The 24461-nt window shown below is 40.5% G+C and overlaps 1 protein-coding gene and 1 long non-coding RNA gene across 4 annotated transcripts in view; one reads left to right on the forward strand and one right to left on the reverse strand.

Moving 5' to 3' along the window:
* Nucleotides 1-24461, forward strand: part of RALYL (RALY RNA binding protein like) — a 1540715-nt gene that overhangs the window by 863100 nt on the left and 653154 nt on the right. The gene's annotated exons all lie outside the window — the stretch shown is intronic.
* LOC143998369 (uncharacterized) lies at nucleotides 1972-14464 on the reverse strand. The gene is made up of 2 exons (XR_013277884.1): nucleotides 14311-14464; nucleotides 1972-3240 (listed from the first exon to the last, which is right to left on the reverse strand). It is a non-coding gene; the product is annotated as an uncharacterized LOC143998369 (long non-coding RNA).

Raw genomic sequence — 24461 nt, forward strand, 5'->3', positions numbered from 1 at the left:
TTGTTTACATGGGCATATCTCAGTTGTCTGTGTATTGCTGAGGATCGACAGCTGCTGGAGGACATCGAGTGCCCGTCACCCGCAGATCGGCTTTTGCTGTGAATTTTCACAGCAGAAGCGGCCCAGCAGTGGCGTACACGCTCCCTACAGGCAGAAGTTCGGAATCACATGTATTTATACGTGATCCGGTGCACAGCTGCCACCCTGTAGCAGTATAACTTCTTTATATTGGTCAGCAAGTGGTTAAAAGTAAGAGGTCTTGGCTGGGAGAGGGGGTTAAATTATAAAAATATTGTCCCCAAAGCAAACAGTTTGGATTTCACTCAGCATTCACACAGACAGCACCGCGACCGCAGCAGTACATGGCAAATGTAGTAATACATAGGCAAGCATGGCAATAAGGGCAATAAATTGGCATTTGTGACAATCCATGGACAACAAATGGTCAATGGTGGTATTTTGTGGGCACCAAATGGAAAATAATGACAATATGTGGGCAAAACAATGGGCAACTATGCCAACGCATGACAGTGGTATTAGTACCCAGTCATTAAAATATGTCAATTGCCCTCCACCTCATTTCTAGGTACTCCTGTAGGCAGTCATTTCAAAGGGTGATACTGGAGGGTGGGAAGAAAACAGACAGGACCTTCTCCTGGCTTTCTCCTTCCCCACAGTACTGGCTCTCTGCATCAACCTGCTGTGTGAAATAGTTGTTTAATTAATGGACTCCCCATGGCAATTGCAGAAAATATCCATCCATGCATATCTCTGGTCACAGAAATATATCCCTGTATGGATGGCACCAACAATGTAACTGCCTTGTTCTTTTTTGATATTTCAAGCAAGCAAGGCAAGACGGTAGAAGTAGCTGACATATTTATGTTTATTTTTGAACCATAAGTTAATTTAAAAAGGATATTACACTCCCGCCACTTAAGAACCCAATAATGTTTATACAATAGGCCAATTATTCTTTTATCTGGTAGTTTACATTTGCATTAGTAAATAGTTATGTGCTTAAAAGTGCCTATAAGACTTGAAAAGTTTGACAGAAGGCTTCTCAGTGCTCAGTCCAGTGAAGAAATAAACAATGCAGAATAATAATATGGGCTGATGCACTCAATATCTTTCCACTGCCCTCCATGAAGAAGAAGATATAATTTAGTTGCTTTAGGCTGTGTAAAAGCTAAATACAGTATGACATGAAATAGTAGAAGTACTCATTATATCTGATTGCTAATTACCCCTTTAAATGATTCAGCTAGCCTGCGACTAGATAATTAGTTTAGTAATTTATTGCAGCAGAACCAACTAGCTTCATGTTACAGCTTTGAGACTAAAATTTAACTATAGCCATCTTTCCTTTTTGTTTTTTTCTTTGCTTTTTTTTCCTACCGTTTCAAAGGTGCGTGTGTGTGTTTTATGTCCTTTGAGTATTCATTTATTTGTTTGATTCTTTAGGTTAATTTGATTGATCCATCAAAAGGAAACACCCGTGATATATTTCTTGTGGGCATTTCTTTCACTTTCATATTACAAAGACTTTACAGCTCTTTATGGTGCCAGTAGGTATTGTTTTCATAGTGGAAACATCAAGAAGAAATGTCAAATTAAAGTGTTTGTATTGGCAGCTCCAAAAACAAAAATGTGACACACAGAGCTATATTGAAAGCCTGTGCTGCCCTATGAACACTTGAGTGATGAAGTCCCATCATAAGGGCTAGCAGTCAAGAGGACCAAAGATTTCTTCAGATGCTACCATTTCTCAGAGGGTCCATAAACTGCAGGGCCGTCTTAATAGTAACATGGGTACCTGGGCAAAGAAACGCACTGGAAAAAGGGGGGAAATACTGCGCTAAACCCAAATATAGTGAAAAAAGCTGCCAACACTCAGACAAACAAAGTCAAGCAAACGTGAAAAACAATATGTGTATCGCTAAAAAATATAATCATATACAAGAACACTGGTGAAAAGTGACAATGATATAAAATGTAATATGAAACATAAAAGTGTACAAAGAATGTTTTGTGTATAAAATCCAAAGTCCCAAGGAAAGGCCCCATGGGTGCTGGAAAAAATGTATAAAGCCGTACATACGCCAATATAAGAGTCTCGAGAGATCTTCCTTCCTATAAGCCTTGATGGAGGTATAAGTGGATCATATGAATCCCAAAGGTGATGCACACATGGTAGGGTTCTCTTACCACATGTGGTGGACACACATACCAATGGCAGTGAGTCAATGAAGCCTGTAGTTCTCCTGTGAAAATCGCCTGGAATGGATGGAGGAGCAGCTCACAATCCACAGCCACTGAAGGTGTAGGAAGGACCGCAGATACATCACCCAAGTACGTCTCCAAAGCGTCCACAGGAACATAGACAGGCCCGGATAAAAACAAAGGCAGGATGATATGAAAAAGGGAAGGAGAAAAGCTCCATATGGTGCAGATCAACCAATTTTATTGGAGTAAAATTCTCACAACAGCTTGCAAGATCATACCGAATAAAAATCAAAAGTCCAATAAATAACAAATGGACAAAAAAGAAATGTGGGAGTCTCAAATGAGAAAGCCTGAATCGTTTTGACTCAAGGGGTCTTCAACTGGGGCCCAGTGCATTACTTTAATACCAGCCTGTCCCAATTTACACACCTACACTCAAGAATTAATGTGTAAATTGTTGATAAAATTAAACATATATGTATTATTACTTTTAATAAAATCCATTTGAAACACGCTAAAAAGCATTGCATAAGTAAGTGTGGTGAATTTGTATGAATAAAAATGATATACTATAATAAAAAATAAAAAAATAATCAAAAAAGCTTCAGTTTACAAACATATAAAAAATTTACCTTAAATAGACACCATTATTTGACTTATTCAGGGTAGGACTGTGCATGCACATAGGTAGTTTAGCCTGTTACATTTTCGGGGGGCCTAGGAGGAACAGATGCAGTATTCTGTCCTGCTGCCATCAGCTTGTCAAAATTTATGACAGGCAGAAATATGTAATGGCTGGATCAATTGGCTGCTAGGCCCAAGCACTGCATCATGGGTGAGGATCACATGCTCCATACCTGGAAGTACTGGGTAGTTTTCAACAGAAGAAATAGTAGTGACTGAACACTGTTATCAGATACTTAGTTGCAGAGTCAGGGGTGAGGGAGGACAGACATTGTTCCTTGGCCGTGAATGGGCAAAGTGATCGATCTCTTTAAAACCATTGGATGTTCCCTTTAAAGCAAAGCAGAAGAATAACTCACATTAGGCTGGTAAAACAGAGAAGCTAATGTGCAAAATGTAGACAACATGGTACTAAGTAATATTTAAATACCTTTGTCATTAGGAACTATGGAACAGCTTATGTCTAGGCTAGTTTTGCTCTGAAATCTTTGCTTCTTTGATGTACTGTATATGTTGGTAGATTTTTTTCTAATTAACATAAAACTCTTGGGAAAAAAAAGTTCAAATAATATAGTTTTGAAGTTAGCAAAGTAACTCAATAAAACAGCAAAAATCCCTTAAGTTTAATGAAACTCAATATTTATGAGTCTTGTTTTCAAAGGGAGTAATGCTTGAACAGCTTTATGGCAATAACAAGCTTTTTATTCAGTTTCTTTATTATGTGTGGCCATTTACTGTAGAAGAATATGTTTGCATCGAGTAAACTTTGGTCAGGAAACACAATTATAACAATTTTTATTTGCAAAATGATTATTGTTTGATTTTATATTTTATTGGCTTTTAAGGTGAACCCAAGGCAAATAGACAAATAAAAAACATACATGGGAGCTGGCTTACCTGCTAAATGATTTGTATTCCTGTCAATTAACTTTTGAGATTTCCTCAGCCCAATCATATAGCACAGTTAAATGGATGACATCACTTACAGTTGAGGAATACCACAATGTCCCCTCTCCACTGCTAGCCTTATGAATGGACAGTGAGAAAACAGTAGTAAACCAATAAGTCATCCCTCTGTCCATTCTGCTGTCCTCCTATTAGCATGTTAGCACATTTGCATTCAGCACACCTGATTTGCTCCCAGTCCTACCCTCCCCTTTCCTAATCTGAATGCAAGAGGCTTATATTGAGCCATATTTATAAGAAGGCATTTCATGATGTATTAAAGTGGAAGTCCAGTCAAAATCTAACTAAGCTTAAACCTACTCCCACCCCCATTCTAAGCCCTATGCTAGCTACCCTGTAAAGTAAAGATGTGTATACTCCCTTAATCTAAGGGAGGAGAGAGCAATGATCATGGCTGCAGATTCTGGATGGTAACATCACCCATAGACTTACTATGGGGCATCCATTGTCTACTATCCCTCCTCTACACTGAAGCCAGCTCTGGGACCCAATTATGTGACCGGCCCAGGGCACCCTTAGATTAATATTTGCCCCCTCTCTGATTTTTCTTGCAGATTTTTCACACTTAAATGACTCAGATCATCAAACTAATTTTATTATTACACAAAGATAACATGAGTAAATATAAAATGCAGTTTTTAAATGATGGTTTAATTTATTAAGTCAAAAACATTGTCCAAACCTGTCTGGCTTTATGTGAAAAAGTAATTGCCCCCTAAACCTAATAACTGGTTGTGCCACCCTTGGCGACAACAGCTGCACGCATTTGCGATAACTGGCAATGAGTCTTTCACATTGCTGTGGAGCAATTTCGGCCCATTCTTCTTTGCAGAATTGTTTAAATTCAGCCACATTGAAGGGTTTTCCAGCATGAACAGCCTGTGTAAGGTCATGATACATCTCATTTGGATTTAAGTCCAGGTTTTGATTAGGCCACTCCAAAACCTACATTTTGTGGTTTTTTTTAACCATTTGGAGGTGGACTTTCTGTTGTGTTTCGGATCATGTGCACTTGAGATTGAGGTCACAAACTGATGGCTGCACATTCTCCTTTAGGATTTTCTGGTAGAGCTCAGAATTAATGGTTCCATCAATTATGGTAAGTAGTCCAGGTCCTGAAGCTGCAAAGCAGCCCCAGACCATCACACTACCATCACCATGTCTGACTGTTGGTATGATGTTATTGTTATGAAATGCTGTCTTAGATTTACGCTAGATGTAACGGTACACACACCTTTCATAAAGTAAAAATTTTAACTCATCAGTCCACAGAATATGTTCCTAAAAGTCTTGGGGATAATCAAGATGTTTTTTGGTAAATGTGAGACGAGTCTTTGTGTTCTTTTTGGTCAGCAGTGGCTTTGGCCTTGTAACTCTCCCATGGATGCCATTTTTGCCCAGTCTCTTTCTAATTATTGAATCATGAACACTGATCTTACCTGAGGCAAGTGAGGCCTGCAGTTCTTTATATGTTGTTCTGGGTTCTTTTATGACCTCCTGGATGAGTCGTCGTGCTCTTGGATCGATTTTGGGAGGCCATTTGTGGATAACTGCTGGAGTCCCAAAGCCTTAGAAATGGCTTTGTACCCTTTTCCAGATTGATACATGCCAGTTACTTTGTTTCTCATCTGTTCTTCAATTTTTCTAGATGGCGGCATGATGTGTTCCTTTGTGAGATCTTTTAGCATGCTTCAATTTGTCAGACAGCTTCTATGTAAGTGATTTCTTTCAACAGGTCTGGAAGTAATCAGGCCTGGGTGTACCAAGTGAAATCTAACTCTGCTTTCCAAATAGTTTAGTTAATCACAGTTCATTCATGATTTAGCAAGGGGGCAATTACTTTTTCACACAGGAACAGGCCAGTTTGGACAGCTTTTTGCCATTAATAAATTAAATCCTCATTTAAAAGTGGCATTTTGTATTTTCTTGGGTTATCTTTGTGTAATAATACAATTTTTTGATGATCTGAGTCATTTAAGTGTGAAAAATATGCAAAAAAATAAAAAATCAGAAAGAGGGCAAATACTTTTTCACAGCACTGTATTTCTTCATCTCCAGGGTAGTTTGTATATGGCTAAAGCCTGGTACACACCACTAGTTATTTTTGGGTTAAAAAAAAAAAACCCGACAGCTCCGGTCAGAGTTCCTAGTGTTAATTTCTGCTCTGAAAGGGGGACCGCTCCCCTGCCAAAAAACTCTGGTCAGCCATTGGCTGAGAGCATTGATTGGGATGTGGTTGGTTGCTGGTTTTCTAGCATGCACGTTTGAAAAAAACAGCCAAATGGACCAGATGCCTTACACACGGATCGTATCACCGATGTCCCCCGACATTCAGCCCATGTATACGGGACTTTAGAATGGAAGTGTGAGCAGGTTTTAGCTCAGTTAGACTAAATTACATCACAGCACCTGCAGCTACAGAGGTTGGTGAAATCTTGTTTTAAGCATTAGCTGCATTACTTTAGCTAAAAATATGTCAGGGTCCCCAGTCCCCTAATAACCAGTGGCATTAAAGTTTAAAAAGAAAACCTGTGGGGAAAAGTTATTAAAGTGATTGTAAAGCTTAAACTTTTTTTTAGTTTGAACAATAAACATGTCATCCAATAATGTCAAAGTGCAAAATACTCACTTTTTAGTAGTACTGTGATATTGTTAAAAAAATAACATTAATTATCCATTGTAATTTGTAAATAAATCCACCATAATATAGTGTAAAAAAAATTTGATCCAATCTTCCTCAAATGAAGATGCTTCATCCACACACCACCTCGCGTACACAAGTGATCCCTCTCCCCTACAGAAAGGCACTCATCAGAAACCCATGCCTCCCACTCTCATGTTGGCATGGCTCACTTGTGTAATAGAAAATCATATGTCAGATCTTTTGAACATCACCAAGTATCTCCATATCCACTAGATTTTAGTTAGGGGTATCAGAGTAAAGGGGGGCTGAATACAAATGCATGCCACACTTTTCACATATTTATTTGTAAAACATTTTGAAAACCATTTATCATTTTCCTTCCACTTTACAATTATGCGCCACTTTGTGTTGGTCTATCACATAAAATCCCAATAAAATACATTGACCTTTTTGGTTGTAACATGGAAAAATGTGGAAAATTTCAAGGGATACAAATACTTTTTCAAGGCACTCTATGAGATACTTTTTCTATTACAACAGTTATTTTTTATAGGGACTAGTATCTTTTTGCATTTGTTGAATACCGGATTGAGCATTATATTACTATTTCTCTAACAATTAATACTGCATAGTTGGCAGTTATGTCATAAGTTTAAACTAGGCATAATGGCAGGTTTATGGTGTTATTATGATACCAAGGGGTGGGGCTGGCCCAAAATTGTTAACATTGATTGGTGGATTGTCTGTTAACCACTTAAGCCCCAGACCATTTTCCAGCTAAAGGACCAGGCCCCTTTTTGCGATTCGGCACTGCGTTGTTTTAACTGACAATTGCGCGGTCGTGCTTCGTGGCTCCCAAACAAAATTGGCGTCCATTTTTTTCCCACAAATAGAGCTTTCTTTTGGTGGTGTTTGATCACCTCTGCGGTTTTTATTTTTTGCGCTATAAACAAAAATAGAGCAACAATTTTGAAAAAAATGCTATATTTTTTACTTTTTGCTATAATAAATATCCCCCAAAAATATATAAAAAAATGTTTTTTCCTCAGTTTAGGCTGATACGTATTCTTCTACATATTTTTGGTTAAAAAAAAGTCACAATAAGTGTTTATTGATTGGTTTGCGCAAAAGTTATAGCGTCTACAATATAAGGGATAGTTTTATGGCATTTTTATTAATATTTTTTTTTACTAGTAATGGCGGCGATCGACAATTTTTATTGTGACTGCGATATTATGGCAGACACGTCGGACAATTTTGACACATTTTTGGGACCATTGGCATTAATAAAGCGATCAGTGCGATTAAAAATGCACTGATTACTGTAAAAATGTCACTGGCAGTGAAAGCGTTAACCACTAGGAGGCAGTGTAGGAGTTACGTGTGAGTGTGTGTTTTCTTTTACTGTTGGGGGGTGTGGCTTGGCATGTGACGTCACTGATCGTCTTTCCCTATAACAGGGAACAGACAATCGGTAACAGGCTCACTAGGAAGCAGAGGAGAGGTTTGTTTACACTTACCTCTCCTCGTTCTTCAGCTCTATGACCCGATTGCAGGACACTGGCGGTGATCCGATCCTGCGGTCACGGTCACGGAGCTCAGGACCGTGCATGGCATTCCTCACATAATTATTGGTTGAATCATGTATCAGTTGGTTGAGGTACTTGTTAACCCCTTTGCCGCCGAGTGTTCGCAGATGTGCTTACTCGGTTTTCGGGGGTTATACTGGGATGACGCCCCCAGCTGCAGGCATCATCCCAGTACTGTTTTTTAGAGCCAGCAATCGGCTTTCCAGCGATAACAATCGATGTGGCTAAAAGCCACTCGGCTGTTACACCGGAGGGGTGGGAGGGGACATCCGCCCTCCCTCTGCCTCCCGTCGCTTTTACTAGACCTCCCATTCCCCCGGGAGGCCCGATAAACAATCTGATGCCTCTGGCAGCTAGGGACAGACTGGAATGAAGACGTAAGCTGCTTCATTCCAGTCTCCTGATTGTAAACACGGAAGCAATGTCATGACATCACTTCCCGTTTGGCTGCCAATGGTGCCGGTTTAAAAAAAATATACAGCATTCAGAATCGCCGAAAACAGCGATCTGAATACTTTGAAGTGCAAAGGAAGGATCGGAGGTCTTTTAGACCCCCGATCCCTCCATAAAGACTACCTGTCACCACCTATTACTGTCACTGTTTACAATGTTTACATTCCTTGTGACAGCAATAAAAGTGATCACAATGAAAAAACAAAAAAACAAAAAACTATTTATTAATATTAAAATAAATAAGAATTTTTTTAAAGCGCCCCCATCGCCACAAGCTCGCGCAGCAAAGAAAACGTATACGGAAGTTGCGCCCGCATATGTAAACGGTGTTCAAATCACACATGTGAGGTATCTCTGCGATCATCAGAGCGAGAGCAATAATTCTAGCACTAGACCTCCTCTGTAACTCTAACCTGGTAACCGGAAAAAAAAATTGTAAGTGTCGCCTATGGAGATTTTTAGGTACCGTAGTTTGTCGTCATTCTACGAGTGCATGCAATTATAAAGCGTGACATGTTTGGCATCTATTTACTCAGCGTAACATCATCTTTCACATTGTATAAAAAAATTGGACTAACTTTACTGTTTTTTTTTTTTTTATTCATGAAAGTGTCCCTTTTCCCAAAAAGTCACGTTTAAAACACTGCTGCACAAATACTTTGTGACATAAAATATTGCAACAATTGCCATTTTATTCTATAGATTCTCTGCTAAAAATATGTATATATATATATATATATATATATATATATATATATATATATATATATATATATATAAAATGTTTGGGGGTTCTAAATAATTTTCTAGCAAAAAAATACGGATTTTAACTTGTAAACACCAAATGTCAAAAATAGGCTTAGTCATGAAAGGGTTAACACACGTTCACAACCACTTAAACATAGTTAACAAAGATAATTTTCCTTTATCACTCACTACAAAGGAACCTGACATATAAGAAATGTGCATCTGTTCAGTAAGCCCCATTAACTAAAGATATGGCCTTTTTATATTGGGCATAAAATGTTGATAGTTACAAGTTTTTATGTTGCACAATATTTGTGCATTTATAGATCAAACACATATTTTTAGGAAAAAAAAATAAACACTAAAATTTATTGAATGCAAACAAAAACACAATATTATACCCAATTCTTTGCTGAAATATAAAAGATAAGAAAATTCTCCATAGGCGATGATTTAAAAGCTTTTACAGGTCATCAGTTTACAGTTAATCGTGAACAATAGCCCTAGAATTATTGCACTCACCCTGACATTCCTGGTGATACCTTACATGTGTGACACAAATTATGTTTGCACACACATACTCACCCTATGCGGTGCTTTCTTTTTAATGGTTGTGTCCATGGGTAATGGAGGTGCCTTAAAAAAAGTTTAATTTTTTTTTAAATGATTTCCTATCTTTTTTTGTTATACTTTTTTCAAACTTTATTGTTATAATAAGGGGGCTAACAAACCCCTATGGGATAGCATGGGCAGGTGAAAGGTATTCAAACATAGATCATGAATAACTGCATCTTTAGCTACCCTAGCCGAGGAATAACAGCTGGGGCCCCCAGAAGTGATGCTTCCAGGGTCATTAGTTGCAGGAGAGTCACGGAATGAATGTTCCCCAAGTTCCTCCTTCTTGCTGTGGAGAAACTGTCTCTCATGTTCACAGGCCCCTGGATGTAACAGAAGAGCCTTGGAACCCCGCTGGCTGGGGGCACCTTTGAGAGCCCCATAAAAATGCTTAGGTGGTCTAGAGCTTTTATCGGAAATCCCTTTGCTGGCTCTTAAAGTTGCTGCAGCTGTGAGCTTGATTTAACCACTTGCCTATGATGCCATTTAAAAACGTACCTTGGTAGACAAGTAGTTAAACTATATGTATGTTTTAACTACACCTGCCGTGTGTCATTGTGGGCTATGTACTGCTACTTTCTGCCATGGAGAGCACCCAGGGTTAGTCTATGTCCAGCATTTTTGCTGTCTAGAGTTTTGCTGCATATCGAAACCAAACAGTACACACTTTAAGGACTTAGTGCACAGGTGTCAAACACAAGGCCCACAGGCCGAATCTGGCCCCCCAAGCCATTTAATGTGGCCCTCGCTCCTCTCATCTCCACCCCCACCTTGTCTCAGTAGTTGGCAGCAAAGAGGGGAACAGAACTCCTCCGCTAGATGCTGCGCTTCTCCTTGCAGCTGTAGAGAGGCTTGTATCTGCCCCCCATCTCAGCACTCACAGCAGAGAGGAGGCCAGAACTCCTCCTACAGACCCTGCACCTCTCTGTGCAGCCACAGCACCCCCTTGTCTTTGGCTCCCCTGGTTCTCAGTATTCAGAATACTCTGGCACCTGAATCTAGCCCTCCTCTGGTCCTCCTCCAGACCCTGCACCTTCTGTCTCCCAGTTCTGCCCCCAGCTTCTTCCTGGCAGCAGTACATGTTAAGGGGGGTGTACTGTGATGTAAGGAAGGGTGGGGGACTCTTGACACTTAATGTAAGGGGAGGGGGCTCTGGGCATCTGCTTACAATTAATAAGAGAATAATACAATTCTATGTAAGTTGAAAGGGAAGGTCGTACACCACTGCTCTGTCTGACCAGGCTCCATAACATTTCTTGTGGATGATAGCAGCAGTGTGTGACCCTCTTTTTCAGACTGGCATCACCTGCACTAGGAGTGTCAGTGTGCTCCATGCCCGGCTGCACCTGCCCTTCACAGCTTTAGTCTTAAGTTACTACTAAAACCAGTAGTAATTGAATGCAGATTCAACTATTTAATATGATTAGTAGATACATTTAAATAGTCTTAGAAATACAACCGGCCCTTTGGGGGCAACCATAATGCTGTTGAGCCTTAAGTGAAATTGAGTTTGACACCCCTGAATTAGAGGAACAGTCTGAGTTAAATCTTTTAAAAAGATTAATTGAAATGAACATTCATTGAAATGAGAAAAGACAAATATAGAAACCTTAAAAAAAAAATGAAAACTACAAATGCAACCACTAACCATTCACCAAAAAGGTTTCCAAGGCAACCAGTGGTATGAACACCTGTAGAGATTTAAGTCACTGAGTGGGAACTGAATTTGTCCGTGAACAGAAAAAGAAGAAAATGTCCAAAATAAATACCAGCCTTATATATTCAGCCCCGAGGATTCACATAACACTTTGTTTTTGAGCAGCAAGATAACTTCAGCTACATAACAAAGTTTAAAACAAAGCAACTCCAGACAGGTACAAAATGTACTACATCAAAATAAGAGTAAAAAATATATATTTTTTAAACTCGCTTTATTTAACAAGTGATAGCACATGACAGTTCAGCACAGTGTGTACTATAACTATAAAAGACAGTTAAAAAAAAATCAAAAAAATACAGATCTTATACATCTTGTTGATCTAGCCTATTATTATTATTGTTTCTAAAGTTCATTAATGTTAACCTGAAGTAAACGCGGCTATGCATGTATGTATAGCCACTTCTTTTTAACATTCCTTATTTTTGTTACATACCATATGTGTTTGTTTGTTTTTTTATATTTGTATTTTTATGTACCAATAAATGTGCCACTGTTACCCCTTTTGTGTTACACGTCTTATTTAAAGTCCCAAACGTCCCCCTTCTTTTCAATAATTTAGGGATGGTGGAATATGCTCTGGTTAACATGCTCTTCATATAAAGTCCCAAACCTCCCCTTATTTTTACTCTTTACAGAATAGTTGAAGTAAGAAGTGTGCAAGAAAGGTTTTGATGATCTTAAGGCATTTGGGATCACAGACTAGTAACAGCACTAGCAAAACCAAAAGGCTGTTTTATTTTAAATGTGACTCACACAGCATCAATAAAGACTGCTATGGTATCTTTAAACTTGGGAGCTAACAGATATACATAGTTACATATAGTTACATAGTTCGTAAGGTTGAATAAAGACACAAGTCCATCCAGTTCAACCTGAGTGAGTCTACAATTGTCCCTATTCCTGTACATTGCACAGTCACATCGGTCCCTACCCTCAAGGAGCCCACAATCCAAGGTCCCCATTCATATACTAGGGTCAATTTTGGACAGAAGCCAATTAACCTACCTGCATGTCTTTGGAGATATGATTGAGGCTCCTCAGAAGCAAATATATCCACCATGGATTTGCAAACAGAGCTTCCTTGGTGGGAGGCTCGCAGGTAGCTACAACTACAAGAACGTCTCAAAAAGCATAGAAATATACTTGTAGTCTCTAATCATAGTTGCAAGCCTATGTGTAGGTGCAGTCTGCTGTCTCCACTGCAGGTGGAGCTCAACCGCAGTGGAAATGCAGAGGGAGAGGAAGTCATGAGGAACATGCTTCTTCTATTGTTTCCTGAGTCACTAGGGCAGTTATCTGATGGGATACTGGCTGCCCATGTGACTGTGGTGACCATCTTAAGTGTGGCAGAGTCTATATATACCTTGGCCCCTGGGTTTGGTGTGCTTCATGCAAGTGGGTAGAGTAGGGACAGGTGCCCCGTCTGTTAGGGACAGTACTAGTGGTAGGAAAATGTTCCTAATGAGGAGAGAAAGCATGGGGTTTGCAACCTCTCTGTACATCTGCCTGCTTAGGCTTATGACAGCCAGGCTTCCTTCTGCCCCTCTCTACAGACACTGTCAAATCAGCTGAAACTTGCTTCCTACACGCTGTTGGAATTGTGAGTGTTTCCGACTGGGTTGCTTTCCCATGGTGTATTTGTGAACTATCTTTGCATTATTTCAGTAGAAATTATTTAATCATACTGGGGCTGTGTGTGTTATTGCCGCTACACCCCACCTAAAAGTTGGTCTTAAAATCTAGCATAACTGCAGGGACATTGCACGCCATCTCAGTACTGTTAGTGGCTCATGAGCTGGACCTGAATCCCAATTGTCAGATCCCAAGCCCAAGCTGGATGCAGCTTGGACTTGGGATCCCACAATTTAATAGGGAATACCAAGTAAAAACCCAGGGAACCTCAAGGAGAGGTATAATGACCGGAGGTGACCAGGTTATTGTAGACAGCAGCAGGGACTAAGTTGTAAAATAACCTGTCTCTTGCAACGGCAGGAAGAATCTGCCTCATGATAAGGGCTCCTGCACATGAGCCAGCTGAATTTGTTCAATGTAATACCCAGCACCTGCACTCAGGCAGCCCAGGTGCAGTGTACAATCTGTCATGACATGAAAGTCTGTGAGCTGCGGTACTCATGTATATAGTGATGCTGTAGCAAACATGAGTACAGCCTGCAGGTGTATGAAAGAATAGATTTTTCTTCAAAATTTTTGTATACATCTATATGATATAACCATGTTTACCATTGCTGTATACACAAGTACAGTGGCACAAAGCCTTTCATGTCAATGACAGACTGCTGCACCTGGGTTGCCCATGTGGAGGAAATATGACAGGCACTGTGTTCAATAAGCTATCCTAATCCATTTACAAGAGCCCTTAAAAGGCAAGAACAGAGTGACATTGGCTAGTGATGTAGCACTTATAGTAATTACCGTACTCAGCATGTTAACCCTTTTCATGGAAACCAAAAAAACAATGGAGTAATGGTGGTGTCCATTGTTACCAATAAATGTCATAGCTCCCAAAGCTCAGCACACACAATGCATTCATTATTCTTCAGAGACGGGGTCACACCAGAGGCTGTGTTACAGCTCTGGACCTGGAAAAAGTTCTATAGCAAAATAACAAAGTACATGAAGGTCTGAGAAACCCCACAGACAAATACCTGTGCCTAAAGGTCACATTCCAGACAGGCCACATAATCTTCATTACAGTGGTGTCCAGTCTCCAAGGCATCGCTGAGGAAATGCAGGTAGCTGGCTAGATGCTTGAAGAGCTCAGCTCCGTAGCATGAAGATATGATCTCGACTGAAGAAAATAATATCTTAAGAAGAAAATAAAATACTGTAGATAAATAAATGAGATAATGTGTTTCATTTTTCCAAAGATGTGATTTTCATATGACTTTGCTTACGCGGGAGTGATGACATCGCTGCTCCAGCCACTCACAGCAGTGGAGGCGCGATATACCCGGAAGACACCCCGAGGAAACATGTCAGCTCCCTCGGCGTGTATCGGGTGAGATGTCGGGGGCTCATTGTAAGGTAAGTATTTCATAATGAGCTAGTATGCAGTACATACTAGCTCATTATGCCTTTTGCCTTGCAGGTGTGAAAAAAAAAAAAAAACATGTCAGCGGGTTTACTACCGCTTTAAGGAAAATTTGACTATACATTTAGAAACCAAATCTGCAAAGAAAGAGGAAGAGAAACGATTAGAGGGTAAAAACATGGTTTTTGAAGGAAAAGACCTGAGCCATTTCGTTACTAATTAAACAAAGACGTTCTTTGAATTGTTTGGGATCCACGACGTGACAGAATACAAGGGATTGCATCGTTCAAAGTTGCTTAATATATCACATATGTTGCCTATCATATTACCTATTAATCTTAGTGTATAGTTTTAATAGTATTTTAAGTTTGTGATTTCTAGTTTTCCCAATGAAAGTAATTAACATTGAAAAATCTTATTTTTTGCCTACTTTTGCAAAACAGATGAAAGTGTGCAACCTAAATATTATCCAATCTTCTTGAAATTTAGCATATATATTTTTTACATCGCTCAGACTCGGGGCGTAAGCAAAGTCTGCAAAAATGTTACACCCTAAGCTATATATACAGTCAGTCTAACAAATATAAATATATATACACACTCTGCATTTAGCATAGACTATATATTCAGTGTTTACTCTATATTCAGTCAGTGCAGGAAGTGCATTAACCACTTAAGCCCCTAACCAATTTGCAGCCAAAGGACCAGGCCCCTTTTTGCAATTCGGCAGTGCGTCGGTTTACCTGACAATTGCGCGGTTGTGCGACGTGGCTCCCAAAGAAAATTGGCATCCTTTTTTTTCCCACAAATAGAGCTTTCTTTTGGTGGTATTTGATCACCTCTGTGGTTTTTATTTTTTGCGCTATAAACAAAAAGAGAGCGTAAATTTTGAAAAAAATGCAATATTTTTTACTTTTTTCTATAATATACATCCCCAAAAAATATTTAAAAAAACATTTTTTCCTCAGTTTAGGCCAATACGTATTCTTCTACATATTTTTGGTAAAAAAATCACAATTAGCGATTATTGCACAAAAGTTATAGCGTTTACAAAACGGGATAGTTTTATAGCATTTTTATTATTATTTTATTTTTTTTACTAGTAATGGCAGCGATCAGCAATTTTTATTGTGACTGCTACATTATGGCAGACACATCAGACATTTTTGACACATTTTTGGGACCATTGTCATTTATACAGCAATTCGTGCTATTTAAATGCACTGATTCCTGTATAAATGACACTGGCAGTGAAGGAGTTAACCACTAGGGGGTGGGGAGGGGTTATGTGTGACATGTGTGTTTTTTACTGTTGGGGGCGTGGCTTGGCATGTGATGTCACCGATCGTCTTTCCCTATAACAGGAAACAGACGATTGGTGACAACCACACTAGGAAGCACAGGGAGAGGTTTGTTTACACAGACCTCTCCTCATTCTTCAGCTCTGTGACCCAATCACAGACACGATCGGGTCTGGTCACAGAGTTCAGTAGCGGGTCACGTGCGCGACCCACGGCTGGGCACTTAAAGAGCAACGTACCTGTACGTTGATGTGCCCAGCCATGCCACTCTGCCGACGTAAATGTGCAGGAGGCGGTCTTTAAGCGGTGTGTGTGTACAGTGTATAGTTGCAGAAAAGTTGGTGGAGTTGATAACAAAGCCATCCTCATCCTTCTCATCCTCTGTCACCCAGGCCCAGAGTAGTTTGCCTTCCAACGCAGCTGCCAAATCGGCCTATTCCCTTGGCTCCTAGTTCACAGTCACATCTTCCATAGCCCCACCATCATGCATAGAGGAGTCCCCAGAATTATTCGACCACAGTGTCGGGTACATGTTGCTGGAGGATGTGCAGCAATTTGAAGGCTTCGATGTTGGTACCCAGGTTGTGGAAGGGAGTAACGTGAGCCTAGAGAGAGGGGGTGCCCAAGGAGGACAAGAAACTGGCAGTCATGTTCCCTCAGCCGCAGCATACCACCAAGTTTGCTCCAGTGATGAGGAGGGAGGGGATAATGAGGTCACTGACTCTACTTGGGTGCCTGAGAGAAGCGAGGAGGAGGTAAAGGTGGAGGCACAACTCCAACGAGGCAGGATGTCCTCTAGGGGGCAGCTTAAGAGCATCCACCCTATTGCATCACACCGCAGAGCTCCGCAGGTGCAGGGTGCTGCTGACTACCCGCTGGCTTTTAAAAGTTCCTTGGTGTGGGCCTTTTTCGACACATGTGCAGCAGGTCGCACCATTGCTGTTTGCAACCTATGTCTGAAGTGAATAAAGTGAGGCCAGAACAGCAGCCGCTTGGGCACCACATGCTTGACCAGACATATGATGACTTGCCATGCAGTCTGTTGGCAACAGTGCTTGAAAGACTGACAACAAAAAGGTGGACTTCTCCTTCCTCTTTATCTGGGATCTCTAATCCTAATATACCTCCAGTCCTCTCAAAAACCTGCACTGAGAGGAATGAAGGTATAGCAATAGGTGTCCCAAGTACTTGCAGCCAATCTGCTAGCAGTACACCGCCATCTGATTTTAGCAGGAAAATTTCCCTACCCCAATTGCTGAACCATAAAAAGAAAGTCCCAGCCATCCCCATGCTCAGCATCTAAATGCTAGCTTGCCCAAATTGCTAGGACTGCAACGGCTGCCTTTTCAGCTGGTAGACTCTACCCCCTTTTGTGAATTTGTGGAATGTGCTGTACCTCAGTGGCAGGTTCCAAAATGGACCGGCATGTGGAAGGCAACGTTTTGACCTCGTTGAACAGGGCAGTCAGCAGTAAGGTGCATATTACTACTGACTCATGGTCCAGCTGACATGGGCAGGGAGGTTATCTTTCCTTCACAGCGCACTGGGTAACTCTGCTGGCAGCTGGGAAGGATGTAGGACAGGGTTCAGTGTTGTTGGAGCTTGTTCCACCACCACACCTCCAAAATGTTAGTGGTGATTCTGCCACTTCTTCTTCCTCTATGGCCTCTTCTGCAGATTTGTCCTCTGAACCAGCGGTGCTCTGTAAGCGTTCTAGGGGCTACGCGAGCAATCAGGCTAAAAGATGCCATGCCATGCTTGAGTTGGTCTGCTTAGGAGACAGGAGCCACACTGGGGCAGATATTCCATCAGCTCTGTAGGGGCAGGCTCAGAGGTGGTTGAAGCCATGTCGGCTTCAGCCAAGAATGGTTGTATGCGACTATGACACCAACCTTCTCTCCGCCCTCTGACAGGGACATTTGACCTATGTTCCATGTTTGGCACACGTCCTGAATTTGGTAGTGCAGTGGTTCTTGAGCAGGTACTCAGGCTTACAAGATCTCCTGAGGCAGGCTAGAAAAGTCTGTGGTCATGTCCACCAGTCATACGATGCCAGTGCTTGGCTGGCTGACATTCAAATGGAATGCAACCTGCCCGCCAACTGCCTCAGTTGTGACATACCCACCAGGTGGAACTCAACATTGGCAATGCTGCAGCAGCTGCACACACAGCAGAGGGCCATCAATGAGTACCTGTGCGAGTATGGCACCAGGACAGGGTCAGGGGAGCTCGGCTTCTTTTCGCCACTCCAGTGGCTACTGATCAAGGATGCATGCACAGTCCTGTCACCATTTGAGGAGGCCACAAGGATGGTGAGCAGCGACAATGCATGCATCAGTGACACTGTCCCTTTAGTCTTCATGTTGGAGCACACGCTTTGTGGAATCATGGACAGGGCACTTGAGACAGAACAGCGGGAGGAAGAGGAGAACTTCCTTACCTCTCAAGGCCCCCTTTATCCAGATAGCATTCCTGCGGACCCACCAAACACACAGGAAGAAGAGGAGGAGGAGGATTGTGTCAGCATGGATGTTGAGGATAACACTCAGCAGCAGTCTTCATGAGATGGTTTTCAATCCCCAGAAACCCAAGGAGTTGTACATGGCTGGAAGGAGGTAGTTATGGATCATGTGATCCTTAGTGACCCAGAGGACTCAGAAGCTAATGCTTTTGCAAAATTATGCTGCATGGCCTCCCTGATTCTGAAAAGCCTGCAAAAGGACCCTAGGATTCCTGGTATCAAGGACAGGAATCATTACTGGCTGGCGACCCTTCTTGATCTACGTTACTAGGGTTGCAGAACTCATCCTGCCTTCACAGAGGGAGTAGAGGATGAAACATCTTCAGGAGGCCTTGAAGAAAGGTTTATGCAATGTATTTCCAGACCCTGGGAGGTTACAATTTCCTGGTGCTGGACAACGTGTTGCTGAGGCTTCGTTTAGTCAGAGGACAAGCGGTGTAGAAGGTGGCTGGCTGACCAATACCTTTAAACGATTTTTCAGTCCTCAGCGCCAAGGTCTGATTGGTTCAAGCAACCATACCCAGCATCTGCATTACATGGTGCAGGAATATCTACGGGCAAGAGTAGACTTGGAGACCTTTCCAACAGAGCATCCACTGGGTTACTAGGTCTTGAGGGTGGACCACTGGCCAGAACTTGCACAATATGCAATTGAGCTACTGGCCTGTCCTGCATCCAGCGTGCTCTCTGAATGCACATTCAGTGCTGCTGGAGGGTATGTAACAGATCAAAGGGTGTACCTGTCCGCAGACTCTGTTGATAGGCTCATATTCATAAAAATGAATCAGTCTTGGATCAGAAGCTATCAAGCACCTGATGCTGATGTATCTGATTGAATTTGCTATGGATGTGGGATCCCTTGAAGACTGCCTATGCTGTCTATCCAATACCTCCTCAATCTTGATGATGCTAGCTTCCAACAATATTTTTGATTAAGGGTACCACCACCACCCAAGGCCCAATTTTTCAGCCCCTGTTTAACAGGGGCATGTAATTACAATTTTTAATCATATATTTCACAGCAGGGCCAGTTTCTGTGCCCAACAAGAGTATCTGTGAGGGATTACAGTGTTTTGGCACCATCACCACCACCCAAGGCTCAATTTGGCATGTAATTACAATTTGTTACCTAATATTTCACAGCAGGGCTTGTTCCTGTGCCCACCAAGAGTAACTGTGAGGGCTTACAGTGTTCTGGTACCACCAACAGCTAAGGCCCAATTTTCTGCAGAGTATATAGGGCAGGCCATATAGTATATACAGTCATACCCCACTTTTAAGTACACAATGCTGAAAAGTGCAGAATCAGGCTCACATCTGCTTAGAAACCAATGAGCTTCTAACCCCAGCTTGTCCAATTAAGCTTTGGTAATAAAACCTGGAAGCTCATTGGTTTCTATGCAGAAGTGAGCCTGATTTTATACTTTTCAGCTTCAGTAAATAAACCCCATTGTGTACTTATAAGTGGGGTATGCCTGTATACTTCTCTTCAGAGTATATAGTGCCTGGGGGACCTCCACGCCATTTTTAAAAAAAATATGGGTGCTGGTTCCCCTAATATCCATACCAGACCCAAAGAGCCATGCCGTTTTTTTCAATGATTTTCATCTATATTGCCGGGACCCGACAATACATTACAGCTACGAGTATTTTTACATTTTTTTGCTTTATAAATGTAATTTTGCTGTGGTATTGTTCTAAACATAGGAAAAATGCGCTACTTTACAAGCATACTAAGGACACCCCCAGGCATTATATTTAAAGGAATATTTCATTTTTATTGTTTCCCTTTAAGCATTATTAAAATCACTGCTCCTGAAAAAATGGGCATTTTTAAAAACTTTTTTTTGCATTGATACATGTCCCCTGGTGCATGACGCGAGTCCCCAAACACTTTTTATCGCAATAACTTGCATATAAGCCTTTAAAATTATCACTTCTGATTTTTCATGTTTGTGTCCCCTTGACTTTAACAGTGTTCACGTGTTCAAACAAATTATTTGCCTGTTCGCATGTTCTGCTGCGAACCGAACCGGGGGTCTTCAGCTCACCCCTAGTTGTGATCAAGCAGCACATATAATCTACATATAATGCAAAACATGCCACACATCTAACTTAGTGTTGTTTATATTAGCTAGAAATATTAAAGTAATGGTCCAGTGTCAGAAAGGATGAAAAGAAATTGGATCTTGTCACTAAAGATTCTCTCGGCTGTCTTGCAGCAGGTGATTCATTTATTTGAAGCAATTAAAGATTCTCATAGAACACAAAGGATATCTGAATTGTCTTATGCCATGAGTGGCTTGAATGAAAAACGATGCTGTACGCTTCCTAATTGGATTACTGCCCATTCCACCAATAGAATCAATTGGTTCTGGAATGGAATAGTAGCTGGGGAAAATGCCAAATTTCCAGTGAAGTCAGCTGTTAGCCAAAATGATTTTCTGCAGGGAAAGGTTAGCTCAGCAAGTGATCTGGGAATAGAATGACAACAAAACATGTGACTTTTCTATTTCAATACTTTCATGCTTGTGATTCTGTTAAAGGTCATGTTATTTTATTTGGAGCACTTCCTTCAAAATAATAATAGTTTGCTTCTAAATAATGGGGGAAACTTTTATGGAGCTAGAAAACTAACATTATTTATGTGGCACCGCATGATTCCCTGGATAAAAAAAGTTGAACTGAAATAACAAATTACAACTTGTATGTGGTGTTCAGAGTTTTTAGCATCAGGCAATTTACACTAAGCGTCAATTAAGGAAGCAGATCATGAGCCAGTAACTCACTCAAGAAAGGCAATTTTACCTCTCAGCTGTGCATGGTTTAGCCAAACATTAACTGATTATAAGAAAACATAAAACAATTGAATTAAAATGTTTGGACATGTTGTTTTGAAATTCACAGTTTTTTTAAATATAAAATATGCTGTTTTATATCTGAGTTGATAATTTTTTATTGGCAGGTAAACATACTTTTTTTATATTATATTTTTTAATTTTTACTGTGTTTTAATTTGTAAACCAGGACTGAGCAGAGAATATTATACCCTCATTTTTTTATTATTCCAGGTGGAATCCTGCTTCACTAAATCACTTGGATTTTCTGAAACTAAGTGCTAACTTAAGCCGTGCACACACGATCAGATTTTCTGACGGGAAATGTGTGATGACAGGCTGTTGGCGGAAAATCCGACCGTTTGTACGCTCCATTGGACAATTGTTGTCTGATTTTCCAAGGACAAATGTTGGATAGAAGGCTTTTTCCACGGACAAATGTCTGTTGTCAGATTTTGGTCCGAGCATGTCTACACAAGTCCGTTGGACAAAATAAAAAAAACGCACGATATAACTCCTTTACCCAAAGTCCTTGGGTGCTTATTACTAGATTTGTTGTTGTGAGGTTGTACCAAAAAAAAAGGCCTGATTTACTAAGGCTCATATTTCATGGTATTTACTTTATACCTGCCATGCAGGTGAACCAGTGGGCCCAGGCTACAGCGTATATATAGATTTGTAAAGAAATGTCCTTGTTGATGCAATGTTTGCTTCAAAATCAAATAAACATATGCCATCAAATAGATGTTGAGCCTAAAATGAAAATGTGATTTGTGGGTCTAACTGCTGTTAATATTTTCAAATGTATATATATTTTCAAAATTCATGTAAGAATAAAGTCACATTAAGTGCTCATTATCATTTTAAGAGATTGCAAACAATATAAGGAGGTTAAAGGGGTTGCATTATACTACACCTGTGTGTTTAAGTGCAGGCACCTGCCAGAGCATACATTTCCATGCTTGGAATGGAGATTCCAGTGAGTAATACCTATACAGTACATACACAATCTTTTTCTATGGTACCATAGCATAGGGGTTTATTTTACATTACTTATCTCTTCATCAATTCCACATGGATCTTTCTTCTATCTCATCTGGTGCAAAATACCAGATGCTTCTGAATATGGGGGATCATGTAACCTCATCCTGTGTGACAGTTCTAGCAACCAATCACTAAGTCAAAGGTAAAAAAACAAAACTGCCTTTTTAACCCCTTTAATCTTTAAAGCAGATCATTCATATTAAACTAAACCATCATTATATGGTAGCATCCTCCATGCCCTTGCAAAATTTGCAAAGAGAGAAAGAAAAGCTTATCAAAAAAGTAAAAGATACTATAGACCCTAGCTTCCATTTAGCTTTCCTTGATGTCACCCAGCCTGAAAATTGCAGATAACAGCACACCCAAAATGCATACTGTAACAATAATCTGTATACTTACAGAGTACAGACTCTGCAAAAAGATTCCATGTTATCTAATGAATGATCTATATGTCCTAGCTCTCTTTCTTGGTGTTAGATTGCCTTTAAAGTTGAATACGTTTGTCTATGACTTTTTTGTGTTATTTCAAATACTTCTTGGTGCTTTGAAAGAATGATATTTGGTGGTCCTATATTGTCCCATAATAGTTTATGAACATATCCCCTGCTGAATTTGAACCAAACAGTATAGATGTCCCTCTCTGTGCGTTCAGCTTTGCCCTCTTGGAGCTCAATGAACCCATGTTAGGACTATGAGTTTACATCTGACTATCACAGATCTGTCCCTTATGTCCAAAAAAAACTGAAAAAGATGCAGGCTTTGTTTATTTTCATTCTTTTTTTTTGGACCTAGACAGATTCTAGTATGTGAATGGACACTTTGTTTTCAGCTGACTGCCAATAGACCGTTATGGAGCTTTTGGTAAAGCATATCTATAGATCTGATCAGACCACCCATGTGAAAGGAGTCTAAAAGAAAGTAACCATTATATGGTAGCCCCCACTTCCGACAAAACCCCTAGGGGAAAACAAACAAATAAAAAAAAATAGTTACATGGTAGGTGAGGTTGAAAAAAGACACAGCTCCATCAAGTCCAACCTATGTGTGTGATTATATGTCAGTATTACATTGTATATCCCTGTATGTTGTGGTCGTTCAGGTGCTTATTTAGTAATTTTTTTAAACTATCGATGCTCCCTGCTGAAACCACCGCCTGTGGAAGGGAAATCCACATCCTTGCCCCTCTTACAGTAAAGTACCCTATACATAGTTTAAGGCTAAACCTCTTTTCTTCTAATTTTAATGAGTGGCCACGTGTCTTGTGAACTCTACCAAAGAAAATTTTTTATCCCTATTGTGGGGTCACCAGTATGGTATTTATAATTTGAAATAATATCCACTCTCAAGCATTTCTTCTCCAGAGAGAACAAGTTCAATGCTCGCAACCTTTCCTCATAACTAATATCCTCCAAACCCTTTATTAGCTTTGTTGCTCTTCTTTGTACTCGCTCATTTTCCAGTACATCCTTCCTGAGGACTGGTGCCCAGAACTGGACAGCATACTCCAGGTGCAGCTGGACCAGAGTCTTGTGGAGTGGGACAATTATCGTTTTATCTCTGGAGTTGATCCCCTTTTTAATACATGCCAATATTCTGTTTGCTTTGTTATCAGAAGCTTGGTATCGCATGCCATTTCTGAGCCTATCATCTACTAGGACCCCAGGTCCTGTTCAATCCTAGAATCTCCTAGAGGTTCTCCCCCCAGTATATAGACTGCATTAATATTTTGCCAAATCCATTATTTTTTATTTTTCTACATTAAACCTCATTTGCCATGTAGTCACCCACCCCAATAATTTGTTAAGATCTTTTTGCAAGGTTTCCACATTCCACAACCAGAAGTTATTGCCCTGCTTAGCCTAGTATCGTCTGAAAATACAGAGATTGAACTGTTTACCCCATCCTCCAGGTCATTCATGAACAAAATAAATAGGATTGGTCCTAGCACAGAACCCTGGGGGACCCCACTACCCACCCCTGACCATTCCGAGTACTCCCTATTTATCACCACCCTCTGAACTCGCCCGTGTAGACCCTGTTGACTGAGTTCCCTAAGTACTCT

This window comes from Lithobates pipiens, unplaced genomic scaffold (genome assembly GCF_037356315.1).
Source record: "Lithobates pipiens isolate NorthernLeopardFrog02 unplaced genomic scaffold, aLitPip1_a1.2 Scaffold_19, whole genome shotgun sequence".
NCBI lineage: Eukaryota > Metazoa > Chordata > Amphibia > Anura > Ranidae > Lithobates > Lithobates pipiens.